The sequence below is a fragment of the Pituophis catenifer genome, unplaced genomic scaffold, assembly GCF_029215685.1.
Source record: "Pituophis catenifer annectens isolate HBS135680 unplaced genomic scaffold, rPitCat1.0.hap2 SCAF_2, whole genome shotgun sequence".
Taxonomy (NCBI): Eukaryota; Metazoa; Chordata; class Lepidosauria; order Squamata; family Colubridae; genus Pituophis; species Pituophis catenifer.
This window is the reverse complement of record NW_027256882.1, coordinates 206,890,564-206,911,396: the sequence shown is the minus strand read 5'-3', so window position 1 is coordinate 206,911,396 and position 20,833 is coordinate 206,890,564. Positions and strand designations below refer to the sequence as shown.

General features: G+C 40.6%; 1 non-coding gene across 1 annotated transcript; it reads right to left on the bottom strand.

Annotated features, from left to right (window-relative positions):
• Window positions 1-18,030: 18,030 nt before the first annotated feature.
• Window positions 18,031-18,137, bottom strand: LOC139313514 (U6 spliceosomal RNA). The gene has a single exon (XR_011600118.1). It is a non-coding gene; the product is annotated as a U6 spliceosomal RNA (small nuclear RNA).
• Between the last annotated feature and the right edge of the window lie 2,696 nt (window positions 18,138-20,833).

Sequence of the window (20,833 nt, the reverse complement as noted above, 5' to 3'; positions counted from 1 at the left end):
GCAACCTGAATTCCAAGATATTTTACCTTAGGTACAATTTCAAAACCTGCCCTCCTTTCAAGCTCGTGTTTACGATCTTGTGTCATATTCTTAACTATCATTTTAGTCTTTTTTGAGTTCAGTTTAAAACCTGAAACTCTACCATAGTCTTGTATAATGTCGTTCATCAGGATTATTGATTCCATTGGTTGTGATAGGGTAACAACCAGATCATCTGCAAATGCCTTTATTCTATAATCCTCTTGCCTTATCACTATACCTTTCAAAATTTTTGAGTCCCGTATTGTATTTAGCAAGACTTCCAATGTTAATATAAATAAAAGTGGGGACAACGGACATCCCTGTCTTGTTCCTTTTTCAATTTTAAACTCTGTCGTCAAACTTCCATTAATAATAATCTGTGCTTTTTGCTCTTGATAAATTGCTGAGATCGACTGTATAAATTGGTCCCCAAAGCCCATCTTTTTTAAAGTCTTTAGTAGAAAGTTCCAATCCACTCTATCAAAGGCTTTCTCCGCATCCAAAAAAACCAGCACTGCAGAAATCTGTTTATTCTTATCAAGATATTCCAATAAGTCTATTACTTGCCTTACATTATCCTTCATATATCTGCCCTCAATAAATCCCGCTTGGTCCTCATGAATTACTTTTTGGATTACTGGCATCAACCTGTTGGCTAATACCTTCGCATAAATTTTATAGTCTGTGTTCAAAAGAGATATTGGTCTGTAGTTCTCTGGTTTTTTAGGACCAACTTGTTCCTTTGGTATCAGAGATATATAAGCAGTTGTCCAAGATGGGGGTATTTTACCCCCTTGTTGAATATTGCAAAATAAATCTCTAAGTTGTTCCACCATTTCAGCTTGTAAAGTTTTGTAATACACTGCAGTCAAACCATCCGTGCCAGGAGCTTTGGCTGTTTTTAGCTGCTTAATTGCTGCTATTATCTCCTCCTCTGTTATAGGATAATTCATTCTTTCCTTTTGTTGATCAGTAATTTTTGTAACTCTCTTATCCTTTAAATATTTTTCTATAAGTCCATTCTGCACCTCTTCTTTGGCATATAATTTAGTATAATAATCCACAAAAGCTTCTTTAATTAATTTTTGTTGAAAAATTTCTTTCCCTCCAATGTTAATACTATCAATAGTCCGTATACTTTGTTTTTTCCTCAGTGTGTAAGCCAACCATCTGCCCGGTTTATTGGCATTGCAAAATGTATTATGCTTCGCGTATTGTAAACTTGTTGCAACTTGTTCCGCCATAAGCATTTGAAATTGGTCTTTCAAAAGTTTTATAGCACTTCGTATTCTTTCATCTGTTGGGTTTTTAATAAGTAATTGTTCCTTATTCTTTATTTCCATTTCCAACTCAGATCTTTTCTTTTGTCGGAACAGTCTATGTTTAGAATTCATGTAGATAAGTACCCCTCTCATATAAGCTTTACTAGCGTCCCAAACAATTTCAATTGGGGTACCTTTATTCAAATTTATCTCAAAAAATTCTTTCAAATGCTTTTTAAGTTCTATTGTATTTTTTTCATATCTAAACAAATTCTCATTTAATCTCCAAGAACGTCTCTCAACCTTATCCATCTCAATTTCTATCCATACAGGGCTATGGTCAGTCAAAGTTCTTGGAAAAATCTTTGTTCTTTTTGTCTTAATAAGTAGATCATTTGACAACAGGATAAAATCAATCCTAGAAAAGGATCTATGTCTATCGGAAAAGAAAGTGTAATCCAATTCATTTGGATTATGTATTCTCCAAACATCTTTTAGTTCCATATCTTCTTTCAAATCAAAAAAAGTCTGCGGTAGTCTAATTCTAGACTTTGCCAAGCTCTTTTTGTCTAATTTAGAATCAATTACTCCATTCCAATCTCCCATAAATAAAATAGATCTATAGTCCCATTGCACTATTTTAGTATGTAACATCTTGTAAAAACAATCCTGTTGTTGGTTGGGAGCATAAATTCCAATCAAAAGAATTTGACCATTTGCTGTAAGCAATTCAATTGCTACAAACCTACCATCTTGATCTACTTCTATAACTTTTGCTGTTAATTTTTTATTTACATAAATAACCACACCATTCTTTTTCTGCGAAGTTGAAGATATATAATGTACTCCTAATTTTGAATTTATCAGATATTTCTGATCTTGAGTTGTAATATGCGTTTCTTGTAAACATATTATATCATTATTAAATTGTTTCAAATATGTAAATAGTTTCTTCCTTTTCTGTGCTGAATTCAACCCATTAACATTCCAAGATAAACACTTAAGGGTCATCGGCCTGTTTCTGGAGCGCAGAGCAAAATATTTGAAGTTCATCCAAGAGCTTCGATCTTGCTCCTCCCATAGCTCCACTCTCTTGTGGGGTACTCTTTGCTGCCTTCTTGTCTTGTCTTTCCTGTTGTTGTTGTTGCTTTTGTTTAAGTAATTTGGATTGAGCTCTAGTTATACGTTGATCTTTAACTTCAGTCAACTGAATCAAATCCAAAATTGGAGAAGAATCCAGCAAGGGCTCACTCAGAAAACCTCCTTCTGCACCTTGCACATTTTCTAATTCCTGCTTAGGCTGTTCTTCCAATTGCCTCTCTTCACTCTCCTTAATCTCCAAAACTGTAGATGTACGTGGAGATGGTGTTCTTTCCTTAAGAATAGTACTATAAAAATATTGTGCCTTCTCCACAGTATTCAATCGATATCCTTCTCCCTTATATCTAAAAATTATCCCAGCTGGCGCATCCCACCGGAAGGGTATCTGTAAGTCTTTCAATTCCTTAACAAGAAAACCAAATTCTTTTCTAGCTTTCAGCATTTTAGGAGGTAATTCTTTAAAAATTACAAGTCGTGAGCCCCCCACTTGTACAGAGGTGTGAAAAGATTTTTGGAGGATTTCATTTCTAATTTCTCTCTCAGTAAAATATATGACCACATCTCTAGGCAGTTGTCTTTGTCTGGCCACCCAAGAGTTCACTCTGTAAATTTTATCTATTTTGTGAAATACCAGATCAGGGTTAACTTGTAAGATCTTAGCCAGGGCTTCAGAGCAAACTTGTCTCAAGTCCTGTCTCTCCTCCTCTCGAATTCCCCGAAGCCGTATGGCAAATTCCATCGCCCGGAATTGTATCATGACAATCTCATCTTCAATTCTCTGCATTTTATTATCAGCTTCTTCAATTTTATAGTCATTATCTTTCATCCTAACATTAACTTCTAATCTGAGTTCTTCAACTTTAAAATCAACTTTCCCAATAAAATTTGCCAGGCCAGACGCCACTTCTGATATTTTTTTGGTCACCATATTTTGATTCTGCTTCACCATATCTTTAACTTCATTAATTTCCTGCAGAAATTCCTCATGTGATTTTTGAAGTTTATGATCTATTTCCTGTTGAGATTCTTGAAATTTTTCATCCAAAGTTTTAGAAATAAAGTCTTTTAAATCTCCCACATCAATTTCTTTTTTCTGAGTTTGTAACTGTTGAGCAGGGGGAAGTTGCGTTTGATGTTTATGTGTGGGGGATCCCCCCCCTGATGCCTTCCCTTCCTGCTTCTTTGAAGCCATTGTGCCACGTAAGCTAATTTTTCTAAAGAGGGAAGTTCTTTTTCCTTTCCCTCTTCCACAAAAGCTTCTAAAAAAGTCCCCCAGATTTAATCAAGTGAAGCTGAAGTAAAACAAAGTCAAATTTTAGAAAAAGAAATTTTTTCTTTAGATAGAGCAACTTTGTAGCAGCTTTATAACTTTGTAACAAAGCAGGAAGGCTTCACAAATCCACTTTCATTAGCTCGTTAACTCAAATGCTGGGCGCCATTTTTTTTCATCTTTTTTATTGTACAGCAATCTTTCTCCTCAAACCTACCACCTCTCTCTTTTCTTTCCTTCTTACTTGCTCTTCCCCCCTTCTTCTCTTCCCTACTTCCTCTTCCTTTCTCCTTCTCCTCCTCTCTTCCTCCCTCTCTTACCCTCACTCCTACTCTAATTTCCCTTCCCTTCCTTCATTCCTCTCTATTGCTGTATCCTTTTATGCATATGGACTACTCAGAGGGCTGAAAAAGTTATTTTTGACTGGTCCTCGCACTTTTGACCAGTCCTCGAACTTACGACTGTCCTCACATTTTACATTTTTGCCCTATCTTGTCATCATGGTGAAGAGAAGCAGTTGTGAAATGAGTGACATGGTTGTTAAGAATGCTGCACGGGCATAAATGTGAGGATGGTCATAAGTGTGAGGACCAGTCAAAAGTGCGAGGACCTGTCAGAAATAACTTTTTTCAGCCCTCCGGGTAGTCCTTTTGTGCACATGGACTACTCAGAGGGCTGAAAAAGTTATTTTTGACTGGTCCTCGCACTTTTGACCAGTTTTCGAACTTACGACTGTCCTCACATTTTATGTTTTTGCCCTATCTTGTCACCACGGTGAAGAGAAGCAGTTATGCAATGAGTGACATGGTTGTTAAGGATGCTGCACGGGCATAAATGTGAGGATGGTCATAAGTGTGAGGACCAGTCAAAAGTGCGAGGACCTGTCAGAAATAACTTTTTTCAGCCCTCTGGGTAGTCCTTTTTTGCACATGGACTACTCAGAGGGCTGAAAAAGTTATTTTTGACTGGTCCTCGCACTTTTGACCAGTTTTCGAACTTACGACTGTCCTCACATTTTATGTTTTTGCCCTATCTTGTCACCACGGTGAAGAGAAGCAGTTATGAAATGAGTGACATGGTTGTTAAGAATGCTACAATGGGCATAAATGATGACCAGTCATAAGTGCGAAGTCCGGTCAAAAGTGCGAGGACCTGTCAGAAATCACTTTTTTCAGCCCTCTGGGTAGTCCTTTTGTGCACATGGACTACTCAGAGGTCTGAAAAAGTTATTTTTGACTGGTCCTCGCACTTTTGACCAGTCCTCGAATTTACGACTATCCTCATATTTTACACTTTTTGTCACCATGGTGAAGAAAAGCAGTTGTGAAATGAGTGACATGGTTGTTAAGAATGCTGCATGGGCATAAATGTGAGGATGGTCATAAGTGTGAGGACCAGTCAAAAGTGCAAGGACCTGTCAGAAATGACTTTTTTCAGCCCTCTGAGTAGTCCCTATACACATAGCAATGGCCACCCGGTCACATGACCAGCTAGCCACGCCCACCCAGTCACATGACCTCCAAGCCACGCCCACAAAATAAGCCACACCCACAGAACCGGTAGTAAAAAAATTTAGAACCCACCCCTGGTTGGGGGTCACCACAACATGAGGAACTGTATGAAAGGGTCGCGGCATTAGGAAGGTTGAGAACCACTGCTCTGGAGGCTCCGGAGTCCGCACATCACTCCCAGATGGCCATGGCCCCAGCTCTGCCTCTGACGCAGAGCCCTCATCTGGGCCTTCCCCAACCTCCAGGACTGGCCCATGTTCTTCCTCAGCCTCCTCACTGTCCAACTCCGCTGCCAGTTCCGCAGGCTGCTGGCGGACCACAACACTATCGCTCACCGCAGGGCCATTCCTTCAGGTCTGACGATCCAGATGCAGCTGTGACTGGAAGAGGTCATGGACTGCTTTCACCAAGATAGGTGCATGCACGGACGTCGCATTCTCCCAAGTAAACTCCTCCAGTCCATATCCCTTCCACTCAATTAGATACTTGAACCGTCCTTTTACCCACCAGGAGTCCCGAATGCTGGCGACCTCATCCTCGGGTGGTTCATTTCTGTCATGTGGCACTGTGGCAATGGCTGGAACAGGCCTGAAGGGGCTCCCATTGCCGACCTGGCCTGTCGGCAGTGAACACAAGACGTGACATAAGCCTGGACATCGTGTCTCAATCGGGGCCACCAAAAGTGCAAGAAACTAGATTCAGTGTCTTAAAGAGGCCAAAGTGCTCCGCCGCAGGATTATCATGGCACTGCGGCAAGATAAGTCCCCAGAGCGGCCCCACCAGCAGCTAGAGCCTGTCTCGGTACCGCAAGAGTTCCTCATGAAACGTCCATGGAGAGGCGGGCCCTACATCTTTCTTCCGTTGCTCCACCTAAGCATCATGCTGAGGTTCCTGTATCTGAGCCCGTAAATCAACTGGTTCCTAAACCACGGAGAAAGACTCTACAGGCAACACTGTCTGGAGCAGAAGCGGGTCTTCGATGTGGGAATACTCCGGTTTCCGCGAGAGCGCATCCGCCCTTTGGTTGCGACCACTAAGGATGTACGTAATGCTGAAATTGAACCTTGCAAAGAAGAGGGACCACTGAATCTACCATTGGTTCAGTTTCTGGGCGGTCTGTAGTAACTATGCACAAGGGAAGAGGGTACCGCCAGATGCGCGAGCCTGTAGCAACACCGCAGCAACAGCAACACCCGATGCATCTGCTTCTACCACAAACAAATGGTGGGGGTCAAGATGCTTCAAGATAGGCTCCTTCATGAAGGCCTGTTTCAAGGCCTGGAATGCCTGTTGCTCGGGGGTACCCTACCGAAACGGGACTTTTTCTGCAGAAGCCGAGTGAGAGGCATGATCCTGGCAGCAAAGCTTGGGATAAAGGTCCGATAGTAGTTGGCGAACCCAAAGAGGCACTAGACAGTGGTCCTTCAGTCACCAAGGAGGTTGCCAACTACGCAAAGACTCCACCTTGCTCGGCTCCATGGCAATGCCCTCGGGAGAGATTCAATGCCCCAGGAGCTCAATGGTGGACTGGAAAAACTGGCATTTCTCCAGTTTAGCATACAGATGATGCTCCCGAAGATGTTGCAGGAGCAGGCGGAGGTGCTGTTGGTGGGTCTCCTGGGAAGGAGAATAGATGAGAATGTTGTCTAAATAAATTACGACAAACTTGTCCAAGAGGTCCCTAAAAATGTCATTCATGAAATGTTGGAAGATGGCAGGAGCATTGGTCAGCCCAAACGGCATGACCGTACAGTATACTCAAAATGTCCTTAAGGAGTGCCAAACGCCGTCTTCCCTTCATCCTTGGGACGGATCCGAAGAAGGTTATAAGTTCCTCGCAAGTCCAATTTAGTGAAGACAGTAGCCTCCAGAAGTAGTTCCAAGAGTTCAGGAATAAGGGGCAGAGGATACTGGGTGCGCGCTATGATGGCGTTTAGCTTGCGGGAGTTACAACAAAGCCACAAGTCTCCAGTCTTCTTTTTCACGAACAGGACCGGGGCAGACAATGGCGACGAGGGCCAGATAAAATCCTGAGCAAGATTTTTGTCCACAAAGTCCCGTAACACAACCAACTCAGGGTCCGACATCGAATACAAACGCCCCAATGGGAGTGGAGCATCCAGAATCGAATCAATGGGGCAGTCGTGGTGGGTGTGGTCCACACATTGCAGGCTCGGAAAAGAGATGAAGTTCTGGGAACAATAGATCTGCGGGTCTGGTTTCCTGAGCCAAGCCAAGCCCAAAACCACGAGAAAATGCAGGCCGGAGGTAAATTAAAACTGAATAGGGTCCTCATGAGACCCGATGGTCATGTGCAAGGGTTGAGTGGTGGCCGTAATAGGCCCAGACAGAAGCACCCGGCCAGAGTCTGCACATCACTCCCAGATGGTCCTCGCCCCATCTCTGCCTCCGACGCAGAGCCCTCATCCGGGCCTTCCCCAGCCTCCAGGACTGGCCCGTGTTCTTCCTCCGCCTCCTCACTGTCCGACTCGGCTGCCAGCTCCGCAGGTTGGTGGCGGACCACAACAATACCCTCCGTTGCTGAAGCCGTCCTAGAGGCAGACAGAATAACAGAGTTGGAAGGGACCTTGAAGGTCTTCTTGTCCAACCCCCTGCTCATGAACAAGCTGGCTAAGTAGCCAGCTTCGGGTGCAGCCCATCAAGAATGGCGAGACTGGCGCCTCGCAAGGAATCGGGCTGACCTTTGCTGCTCCTGCCTTTTCTCTGCCCTAAGTGTTCCTGGTTCAGGTGCAGAAGGCAGTTCCTCCTCCTCCTCACTAACCAGCTGGGTGCTTTCCCCACCTGAAATCTCAGGGCTGCCCTGCTGCAGCTGTTGTTTCAGCCAAATCATTCTCAGCAGGCTACTCAGAGCCATTGACCAACTCACCTCCTGAGGTGGCTGAGGCTGGTTCCTCCTCCTCCAAGCTGACCTCTGGAGACGAATCTGAGGAAGCATCTGGGGGAGGAATCAAAGGCTATTATTAGGACCACTTTGCTCTTTTGGAGCTACTTGTAATTGCCCTCCACTCTTCCGATCTGAGGGGCTCATCTTCTAGCATCGTAGCCCTTTGATACTTTTCCTGGGGTTTTCTTACTAAGGATACTGGAGAGGGTTGCCATTTCCTTCTCCAGTGGACCATGTTGTGTCATCACCCTCGCCTATGACCTGTCTGACCTAAATGGCCTGGCACAGCATAGCTCATTGCTTCATTGAGCTTCGCAAGGCAAGGCATTGACCCGTGAGGAAGGTAAAATAGATACCTCTTCTCATTGAAGAAGGCGGTCCAGGGAGTCCAGGATGTCCTCTTCCAGGCTGCTGAGATCCTCCAGAGTGTCTTCCTCCTCCTCTGGAGAATCCTGTGAACGACAGTCATTCCTCTTTAGCCATCAGAGAAAAAAAAATCAGGATTCCTAAAAGAGGGCCTATTGAATGGGGATTACATTTCCTATTTAGGACACCAGTCCCTGCTACTTTGTGGCAAAGGAACCGATCCCACCAGACCACCCCAACCGAAAAGCCTTTGTCTTTCTTACCCATGGACTGGAAGAAGCCTCCGCATCCTGGTCCCAGCTATCCTCAGGTTCCTCCTCCAGAAGGTCAGCAAGGGAGTCGAGGTCCAAATCCCAGAGGCTGCTGGTCCTGGAGCCCGCCAGGACTGTCAGCGAATCCTGCAAATGATACTAGGGTTGCTAAATCCTCAACTTATCCTCAACCAATAAGATTCCTATGGCCCTATGGGCCAACAGCAAGAGAGCCTTTCCAAGCCTTAAGCTTAGAAGGATGTATAGCCCAATTTCTCCCACTTCCCATAGCCAAAATTTTCTTACCTCTGAAGATGTTTTATCCAGGTCAGGAGAGATCTCCCCCTGCACTGGTTGGTCTTGTGGTTCCTGAAATAAAAAGCCAAAGATGCCGTCTGTTGGGATATCAAGAAATCCACAGAGACAGGGCTTCTTCTTTTCACGTGGGCAGGATGTGTCCAGGCCTTACCAACTCAGTGCAGGTCTCCAAACTGGTGGACAGCCGCGGCCTCCAGTGCTCTTGCCTTTCCTCTCTGGGGGGAGAAAACAAAGGGGCCAAAGATCAAAAGTAGCCATGGCCCTTTTGCAAGAGTGGTCATGTGGAGGCTGTAAGAACCCTTGCAGGTGGCCTGCCAAGGGGCTTGGCCTGCCGGTGAAATTGCCCTGAGTCCTTCTTCCTTTAGCAGAAGCAGAGGCAAAGATGCCTCCCTTCTGCTAAAGGTTCGCCCTCGAAAGTGTTACCTACCCTGAAAGACAGGCACTGTCTCCTCCTGCACCTCCCTCCTCCACGTCCGATGGATCCTGAAATAAGAATGCAAATATTCCGTCTATTGGCATGTTAACAAATGCACAGAGACAGAGCATCTGCCATTACCATAGGGAGGAGCTACTCTGGCCTTACCGACTCAGTGCAGGTCTCCCAAATTGTAGTCAGCCGCGGTGTCCACTTCGGCATCCTCTCATTTCTGGGGAGAGAACGAAGGGCTTGAGTCATTCTTCTTTTAGTAAAAGTGCAGGCAGAGGGTAGAGATGCCTCCCCTCTGCAAACCTTTCTTCTAGCCCTTCTCCTCAGAATCCCTCAGCTGAGAACACTAACCTCCTGGAAATGAGAGCTGGCCGGACATCTTCCTTCCTGGGACTCCGGGCGGTAGCAGGACCACCCATCACAACCTGCAAGTAACAATGGTTTCATTGAAGGTATGAAACAAGGGGGATCTTCTTCAGTTTCCTAGGCTGGCCAGGTTCCCCCCAAGTTCTTCCCTTCCCCCACCCAGTTTTGAAGTATGAACCCCCACTGCCCATGTTGCAGAAGCATCCTTACCCCAGGCAAGGAAGAGACGTCTCCATCAGACACATGGTGTGTCTCCCATTCTCCCTGCTGGTCATCCGGTTCCTGTGCCTCTTCGGTGCTGACCAAAAGAAGAAGAAGGCGCCATGTCAAAGAACATTCATCTAGCTGACCCTCTCCTTTCTCAACCTAGCCAGTCAGCCTGCCCATCTTTTGGCCCCTGAAGCCCCTTCTAGACAGGAAGCCATTTTGGGGAGAGCCTCTCACAGACTCTGCAGGCCATCAAGGTTGCCCCACCATACCCAGGGTTTAAGGAGAAGAGGGTGGTACCTGTCAGGAGGCACAGGAAGGTCTTCAATGTTGCTCTTCAGGCAACAGAAAAGGTGCGAACACCTTTTCCAGATGTTCTGTTAAGAGAAGAGAAATAGACACATGTCAGTCAGAAGAGTTGATTTGCTCCCCCGCTGCCAGTTTCTTGGCAGCTGAGATGGCCACACTTACTCTGAAAAGCCTTCTCACAGCCATGACCAACTAGGTGCTCGTCCTATCACTGCACGAAGGGAGAATGAGCAGCTGTGGAGTGGCTACTGGTTTTTCAGGGCAACTCGTTCCCTCGGCAACCAGGTAAACAATAGCCATTTTTTATACCTACCCAAGGATGGCAGCTCAGCTGGATCTAGGAGTGGCCGGTGGCTGACTCCCTCGGTAGCTTTTGGCCTCTGGGTTTCCTGTGGGAAGTTGTCTGTTCACGAACAACAGAGAAGCACCATCATTGTGGCACAAAGCACAGAGGGAATCATGGCATCCTAGGGAGGAAGCGACTTTTAGTCCAAGGGACTTGGCCATCTCAGATAAATGATTGCCCAATCTTTTTTTTTTTTTAAATGAAATTTTTATTAGAGTATAAATATTAAAAAAAATAACATGACATAAACACAACAAACATTTATACAACATATACAAAAAGAAATTATGTTTCCTTCTTAAGCATTGTTTCCAAGTGACATTCTGCTTGTTATATATTTCTTCCCCTCTCCTTAGTCTAATGACGTTTCTATACCGGTAATATTTCCCCTCTAGATTTTTTGTTTATTTCTAATTTTTAACCAATTATACCATTTAGTCCATATTTTGTAGTAGTCTGATTCTTCTCTTTCTTGTATTTCTTTGCTTAACCTGTCCATTTCAGCGCATTTAGAATTTTTTCTATTAAATCTGTTTCGTTTGGCGTTTTTTCTTGTTTCCAATTTTTTGCATATATTATTCTTGCAGCTGTTAGTATGTGAATTGTGAGATATTTAATATCTTTACGGTATGATTTATTAAAAATTCCTAGTGAAAACTTTTCTGGTTCTTTATTTATCTGTGTTTCTGTTATTTGTTCCAACCATTTTTTGATGTTAGACCAAAATTTCTTTGCTGCCTGGCATGTCCAGCATAAATGATAGAAGGTCTCTTTGTCTTCTTACACTTCCAGCAGATCGGGCTATTTTTGGGCTGTATTTTTGCCAGTCTGGTTGGAGACCTATGTGCCACCTATAAAACATTTTCAGTTGGTTTTCCTTGTACGCCACTGCTCTTGTTAATTTTATATTTACTTGCCAAAACTTTTCCCATTTTTCCAAATTTATTGTATGTTTGACTTTTTTTTTATTAAACAGTTTTACAGAAAGAGGAAAAAAAATTTACAAGTATTTCCCCATCCCTTCCTTATCCCTCCCACCACCGCCCCCCCCCCCCCCGAACTTCCCAGAACAAAGTACAGGGTATACAATTGACAATCATATGCTAAACTAAGCTAATAAAGTAAGGATTCCTATCCCCCCCTTCACAATTTAACTCCCCTTTTACTAACTAAGCATCAATACTCTTAATTTTTCTATTCATTCATAAGCTATTTGATACTTTTAGTCCGATATTTGTTTTGAATATAATCAATCCATCTTCTCCATTCCGATATATATCTTTCTTGTGAGTGATCTTTCAAATATGCCGAAATCTTCGCCATTTCTGCCAAATTTGCTACTTTTAATGTCCATTCTTCTTCTTCTTTTTTTTTTTTTAAATTTGATTTTTATTATAACATATAGTGATACAATCGGTACATTTTCGGTTCATTGGTGCAATTATATACATATATACATCTACATGCATTATTGCTTGTCTTTTGTTGATATTGTTTCTTGAAGCTAGATTTAATTTCAAACACTTAAAAATAATAGTGCTCAACTCTCTAAGACTAAATCTAATACTATTCGTATAGATTTTGTTAATTAGTTAAAATTTAATCTCTATTACCTTCTTTATTTCTTTCCCCCATCCATTCGTACCACATGTCCCACACGCTATAAAATTCTGAATCTTCTCTGTCATTAATTTCTGAAGTCAATTTGTTCATTTCGGCGCACTCCAATATTTTTCCAATAACATGTTCTTGAGGTAGTATTTGTTTTTCTTTCCAATACTGGGCAAAGGAAATTCTAGCGGCTGTCAGAATATGTATAATTAAATACTTTTTCTTTTTTGCATATTCAGTTTTCAAAATTCCCAGGAGAAAAGCTTTTGGGTCAAAATCAAAATTTTCTTTTATTATTTCTCTAATCCACACCCATATCATCCTCCAGAATTTTTGTGCCTGATTACATGTCCACCAGCAATGATAAAAAGTACCCTGCTGATGGTCACATTTCCAACATTTAGGGCTCGAATTGGGGTAGATCTTCGCTATCCTGGCTGGGGCCATATGCCATCTATAAAACAGCTTGTATTGGTTTTCCTTAGAAACCGTCGCCTTTGTCATTTTAAGGTTATTATTCCATATTGAATCCCATTCGTTCAAATTTATATTCTGTCCTATATTTTTGGCCCATGCTAACATCGGTTCTTTAACTACTTCCTCTGCCATATCGTACTCCAATAAGTAATTATATAATTTAGCTAAAATTTTGTCGTCCGTACCCATCCATATCTTGTCAAATCCATTTATGCTCATTTCAATGCCAAATTCCTCCTTATCTTTTTTATATCTGGATTTAATTTGGTTATATGGCCACCAGTCTATAGAAATACCTTGTTCCATCAATTCTTCCCTTGTTTTAAGGTTCCCTTCCCCATCTAATAATTCATTGTATCTGACCGTTTTACCCATTTCTAATACATTTGGATATATTATAGCCTCCATGGTGGAAAGCCATCTCGGAATTTTCCTATAGTGCTTCTGTCTCATCTCTCCCCATATTTGTATCAAGATCTCCCTTATTTTATGTCTATGGAAGTAAGTTTTTATCTTCTTCCCAGTATCCCAGAGATATGCATGCCAACCCTTCTGGAGATCATACCCTTCTAAAGTTAACAGTCTTTTATTTCTCAGGGTTGCCCATTCTTTCAGCCATACTAGGTTTGCAGCTTTTTGATATAACTCCCATTTAGGTAATCCGAAACCCCCTCTTTCCTTCTTGTCCTGTAAATTCCTAATTGCTATCCTTGGTTTCTTTCCCTCCCAAATAAATTTCCTGATGATGCTATTGAGCTCCAGAAAGAATTTTTTATCTAATTTAACAGGGACCGTTCGGAATAGATACAATAACTTGGGTAATATGCTCATTTTTATTGCCGCGATTCTGCCTAATAATGATATCTGTAGTCTTCCCCACTTTTTCAGATCCTGTTTAATATTTCTAATCAATGGTAAATAATTATCCTCTCTGAGGGCCGAGCACCTTGATGAAATCCAGACCCCCAGGTATTTTACCTTCTTGGCGATTTGGATCTCCATTGATTCTTCCAGTACTTTTTTCCTTACCTCCGTCATATTTTTTGTTAATAATTTAGTTTTGGATTTATTTAATTTAAGGCCTGCTACCTCCCCGTAATTGCCCAATTCTTCCAGAATTTTAGTGCCTGATTCTAATGGTTCTTCCATGATTAATACCACATCATCTGCAAATGCCTGTGTCTTATATATCTCTTTTCTGATTGTCAGACCCTTTATTTCATTATTGTTCCTAATCTTTCTCAAGAATACTTCTAGTGCTAAGATAAATAGAAGTGGGGATAGAGGGCACCCTTGTCGGACCCCTTTTCTAATTTGAAAAGCCTTAGTTAGTTCTCCATTCAGTAATATATTAGCCTTTTGTTTTTGATAGATTGTGGAGATCGTATTGACAAAATTTGATCCGAATTCCATTTGGATAATTTGTTGTTTCATAAATTGCCAATTAAGATTGTCAAATGCCTTTTGGGCGTCGACAAAGACCAATGCCATTTCTTTGTTCGGGTGTTCCTCATAGTATTCCACTATGTCTATTATCATCCTTGTATTATTCCTGATTTGCCTCCCAGGGAGGAATCCATTTTGGTCACTGTGTATTAATTTATTCAAAATTATTTTTAGCCTTCCTGCTAAAATACCCATATAGATTTTGTAGTCCGTATTCAGGAGGGATATCGGTCTGTAATTTTTAATTAATTTTGGGTCTTCTCCTTCTTTTTGGAGGAGAGAAATATACACCTCTCTCCATGATTCTGGAATTTTGGATTCTGTTAGGGCCTCATTATAAATTTCTAACAACTTTGGTAACAAAATTTCTCCCAAATCCGAATTTTTATAAAATTCCCCTGGAAGTCCATCTAGGCCTGGGGATTTGTTCTTTTTAAGTTTTGATATTACCATCCTTAATTCTGTCATCGTTATTTCTTTATTAAGTATTTCTTTATCCTCTTCCCCGATTTTTGGAAGACTTTCTTTTGACAAGTATTGGACCACCTTTTCATTAGGAATTTGTTCTTCCGCATACAGAGCCGCATAATACTCTCGGGCAATCTCCAATTTATCTTCCTGTTTATTGTTGAGGTGGCCTTCCGGGTCTTCCAATTGATGAATTATGCCTTTCTCTTTTTCTTTTTTTAACCTATAGGACAGCCACCTGCCCGGTTTGTTTGCATTTTCAAAATAATATTGTTTGGTTCATTTCATTTTGTATGCCAATTCCTCTTGATCTATTACGTTTAATTTGTGCCGTATAACCATCCAATTTTCTTTAACATCCTTATTATCTGGTTTATGTTGTAGTTCCCTCTCGGCTTTCCCTAATTCTTCTATCAGTGCCTTCTGCCTCTCTCTTCTTTCCTTATTCCTCTGTGCACTATACGATATTGCTAGTCCTCTTATGTACGCTTTCATTGTATCCCATATGATACCTCGAGATGTTGCTTCCTTTTCATTTACTTCAAAAAATAAATTTAATTCTTTTTTTACTTTCTCAACATTTTGCTTGTCCTTTAGAAATTGATTATTTAATCTCCATCTTGTATTTCTTCTCTTGTGCGTACATTCCCATTTAACCTCTAATGGATTATGGTCTGCCCAAATGTTGGGCATGATTTCTGTTGACTTAATATCTAACCCTATATCTCTGCTTATCCACATCATATCAATCCTAGACCAAGATTTCTTAGGATTAGAATAATATGTATACTGCCTCTGATATGGGTGCAGAACCCGCCAAATATCCACTAGATTGAGTTCTTCTACCATATCAAAGAATGGTTTTGGTAAATTTTTCCTCTTTTTCTTTTTACCTTTGGTCCCCTTATAATCTCTATTTGAATCTATTACCCCATTAAAATTGCCAATTATGCAAATCTTGCTCTTATCCATCATGCTTAATCTCTCTCCTAATTTTTTATAAAAGTCTCCTAGGTTTTCATTCGGGGCATAAATTGCTGTTAATAAGATTGGACAGTTGCCTCTTTTAACTTCCACCATTAATACCCTTCCCTTCGGGTCTGCATATTTTAGTTCGGCTTTTATTTCCTTCTTGATGTACAATGCTACTCCCCTTTTCTTTTTATCAGCTAGGGATGCATAAAGATTCCCCAATTTCTTATATTCCAAATATTTTTGATTTTCCTTTTTAATATGGACCTCTTGAAGGCACACTATATCCATATTTTGTTTAGCTAATTTTGTAAAAAAAAATTTCCTCTTTTTGTTATCGTTTAGGCCATTTACGTTAACCGATATCAATTTCCAATCATCCATCTCTTAATTTTTGTATACTATCCTAATACTTCTTGGCACATGTGACTCTTTGTGGACTTTGGTCTTTCTTTGTCTCCTTACTATCCTATCTTCCTCCTCCTTTTCCTTCGATGTCCCTTCTTTCTCTCTTATCTGCTGGGTTACTTCTTCTTTCGATGTTTCCGCCTCTAACTCCTCTTTACTACTTTGATCCTCTTCAGACGCTCGTAATTGATCCAGGAACTCTTGAGCTGCTACTAAGCTATCTATCTTAACTTTATTCCCTTGCCACGTGATCCACATGCCTTCTGGTAAGATCCACCTGAAGAGAATATTCCTTTTCTTTAATTGAGTAGCCAAAAACCTATAATCTCTCCTTATCTCCCTTACCCTCCTTGGGATTTGTTTCAGTATGATCACCTCCTTTCCCTTATACATGATTGGCTCATCTCTTGCCATACTATAGAGGATATCCTTTACCTTCTTCCTTGCGAATCTTATATGCACCTCCCTTGGCAATTTATTTCTTCGTGCATAATTTGTCTGGACCCTGTACGCCTCGTCAATTTCCTTTATAATATCCAATTTATCTTGTTGCAACACCTCAGCAATTAATTCTGCCATCACCTGGCACAGATCTTCTTCCTTATCTTCCGCAATGTTTTGGAAACGGAGATAGAAGGAGGCTCGATCCATTTCCAGTTGGGTAATTGAGTCTGCCAATTCCCTGTTCTGTTCCATCAGTTTTTGGTCAACCGTATCTAAATTTTTTTCCTGTTGTTCCATTTTAACTTCCATCTGTTTAATCTTCTGTGTATTAGTTTGTATCGATTCCTGTATACCAATCATTTTTTGATCTAATGCCCTAATATCTGTCTTCAATTCAGTATGATTACTAGACATTTTTTCTTGTAACATAATCATGGTGTCCTGTATTGCTGTCAATGTTGATTGCATTGCTTGCATTGTGGGTAGCATTCCTGATTTCTCCATTTTAGAGAAATCTTCAGTCAATTTCTGTGTAGTAGGTGATGTTGTTGTGATCGTGGGATTTGAGGATGTTTTCTTTCCTGTTTTTGTCACCGTGGATGAGAAGCTCATCATCTCTTTTAATACCTTTTTCTGTTTTCTTGTTATATTTTCAATGTTTTTCCAAATTGTCATCCACCAATATTTAACTGCCTCTATCAAATGAATTTATATTAAATCGTTCCCTTCCGTTCCACTATTCAATATTGTTTAGTAATACAATAAATCAATAATTCAAATTTTTATCTATTGCACAAACCTATCTTGTAATAAGTCACTTATTGATCAATTAATAGTTAAACTAATTTGAACTAAGATAACCCTCTCACCTGCTACCACTACTTAAGCAAATTATCTTTACCTACTCTTATTTAACACTTAAGCACTGATGACTTTCTAATATATCTTGAGCAATCTAAGTACACATATAGATAATTAATTATGCAATCTCAATATTCAATATTTTAAGTTATAAAAAGCTAATCAAAATTAAGAATCAATAATTGAAAGAAGAAAGGAGGAGAAGAAAGGGAAAAATCCAATTATAGAATATAAAAGATTATAGCGTATATAAATTCCTTAATAAAAAAATCTAAAAAGTACTTAATAAATTTTAAATAAGTTCACAATTAATTTAGAGTATCTAAAATGGAATATGTAATATATATAATTTAATGTCCATTCTTCAATAGTAGGCAAATCTTCCTTCTTCCAATATTGCGCCACCAAAAGTCTAGCTGCAGTTATTAAATTTAGTCTCTATAACCGTACAATCTGTGATTATACCCAACAAAAACAATTGTGGAGTAAACTTTATCTTCTTTTTAAGAATATTTTGGATAATCCACCATATTTTAATCCAAAATGCTTTAACCTTTTTACAAGTCCTCCATATATGACCGTAAGTGGCATCATCACAATCACATCTCCCACAATTAGGTTGTACATTCGGTTACATACAAGTCAACTTTTTAGGATCTAAATGCCATCTATAAAACGTTTTAAAAAATATGGAACGCTTCACGAATTTGCGTGTCATCCTTGTGCAGGGGCCATGCTAATCTTCTCTGTATCGTTCCAATTTTAGTATATGTGCTGCCGAAGCGAGCACTGTATGTTTGACGTTTTGAGCCCATTTAATCATTGTTTCCTTGACTGTCTCTTCTTCCATTTTATAGCGTAAAAGATATTTGTAGATTCTGCTAATTAATTTGTTTTCTGAATCTAATATAATTTTGTCTATTTCTTGTTTTTGTTTATGAATTTCATACGTTTTTATGTGTTCTCTATATTTAGATTGTATTTGAGTATAAGTCCACCAATCTATTTCCCTATCTAAGTCTGTCTCCAATTGTTGTTTTGTCTTCAATTTACCTTGATAGTCAATTAAATCTTTATATCTAATTATTTTTGTCTTATCTGTTAGGTTTGGGGGTCTAATTGATTCTACCGGTGATAACCGACTTGGTATTTTCATATAGTGTTTTTTTTTAATTTTAAGCCTAATTTGTAGTAATGAGTTTCTTATTGTATGTCTTTGGAAGTATGAATGTGTTTTATATCTTTCGTCCCACATAAAAGAGTGCCAGCCAGTTTGAAGTTCGTGTCCCTCAATTCCTCCTTATTTCCAGGGTTGCCTCTCTCTCTGATGAGCTTCCACACGCTGCTGCGTGTCCTTCCCTCAGCTGCTTTGGAGGATCAACACCCTCTTCTCTGTGGCAGCCCTTCAAGTATTGGAAGACTGCCATCAGGTCTCCCCTTGGTCTTCTCTTGAAGAGGCCCCAGAAGCTCACTGGCTTCTCTGCTGGACCCCTTGGGCCATTTGACCTTCTTTTACCCATTGGGCAGCACAGCCTGGCATCTCTTGCTCATCTGTGAATGGGTCCCAATCCTGTCTGCTTAGAGGAAAACGTCCTTTCTTTTTGCTAATATAGATTTTCAGATTTGTGAACTCTTTACACAGAGTGCCACTCAACCCAGGACAGGGACGAAGCATTAGGAGGAGTTTCAGAGGTGCAACTCCTTCATTCTGCCAGAGACACCAATGGAGGTGAGGATGACTTGGAAAGGCTCTGCAAATGTTGTCACCTTTCCACTGCAAGCCGCGAAGGACTTTCCAGCAATCCAAGGGGCTCTTCTTCTTGAGCTTGCCAGCCTGGCTAGGCCCCCCGGGAGAGATTTCCTCCCCAGCCCCACTCAGACTTCAGGCATGACCTCCCCAGCGGCCGTATGGCAAAACTTTCCTTCCCTCTGCGGTAGAGGAGCGATGCCATCGTTAGAGGAAGAGAAGGGATGCTCCCCCTCCTGCTTTTCTTCCTTGTGTGCACACTGAGGAACCAAGGCAGGAAGTAAGGAAGGGCCTCAGATTAGCAGTTTCAGAAACCTCCTTTTGCATATTGGTCCTTTTTCTCCGGTTCTTGGGTAATTTTAATGTTATAATTCTTAACGTTGTCTCTTTTGGAGTTTATACTGTTTTGTTGCTTTGTTTGGTGTTTTTGTGCAGATAGAAGTTGCCAGAGTTCCTTAGTGAGCATGTGCCAATAGCATTTTGGGGGCGCGATTTCAACAGATGGGTTTATGATTCCTAATCGAGAAGGTCAGTCTGACCATCAGACAGAGGAATTCAAGAGGATTTTCTTTCCCATTTAGATGGTGATACTGAGGCACAAAAAAGAGGGAGACCATTTGGAGTTTCTGAGAAACTATGGTGAGTAAAGCTATTTTCCAAAGCACCAGAAGGCAAGACAAGGAACAATGGAGGGAAACTAATCAAGGAGAGAGGGAACCTTGAACTAAGGAGAAACTTCCTAACAGCTAGCACTATTTACCAGTGGAATGATTTGCCTTCAGAAGTTCTGGGTGCTCCATTTAAGAAAAGAAATGGCAGAGCATATTTTCATGCAGAGGGTACTGAGTTCAGTTTTTCACATCTTCGGATCATTATTTAATGATTTCTCAAGTGCCGGAGAGCCTAAGGAAATAATATTCAGCTCGGTGCATACTCTACACCCAAAGTAAAACAAATTATATTCCTGAGTTTCTGGGAAACAATTGTGAGTAATGCAGAAGAGTGAACTTTTGTGGTCCTCTTATGTTCTCAATTCTTGAAGCATTCTTGAAGTAAACTTGAAGCAACCATTTTCAATTGAAAATGTAGTACCAATTAATAAGGTTCCCGAGAGGACAATATTGAAGCAAGATATCCTACATTGCCATTCATTTGCAGTAGAAATTTTGTTTACAGTTTAATTGAAATCGCCATGCATGGAAATTCTTCGTGCCAGGTTATCTATTGATATTAGCAGACTTATAGTTATAATAATTTTACTTGAATATAGTAATGCTCTTTCTTCATCTAATGTCTACCTCTTATCTCTAACCATTGATAAAAACCTATTTCACATTAAATAATACTCTGAATCTCCTTTATCTTTTATTTTCAATGTCAATCTATCCATCTCTACACAATCCAATATTTTCTAAATTATATTTTCATCAGATGGGGGGTTCTCATTTTTGCAATATGTCATAGCTTTTCGGTATTATACCTAACAAAAATATTTCTGGTTTTAAATCAATATGCTGCTTAATCATCTTTTCCAACCATGTATGTATTTTCATCCAATATTCCTTTCCTACATGTCTACCACGTACTGTATGATAATAAGTACCTAGAGTCTGATTGCATTTCCAACATTTGACGGACATGGTGTTGAACATTTTTGCTAGCCTTGCCGGTGGCAATTGCCACCTATAAAACATTTTATACAGATTTTCCTTATATGCAGTAGCCATGGTTTTTGCCAT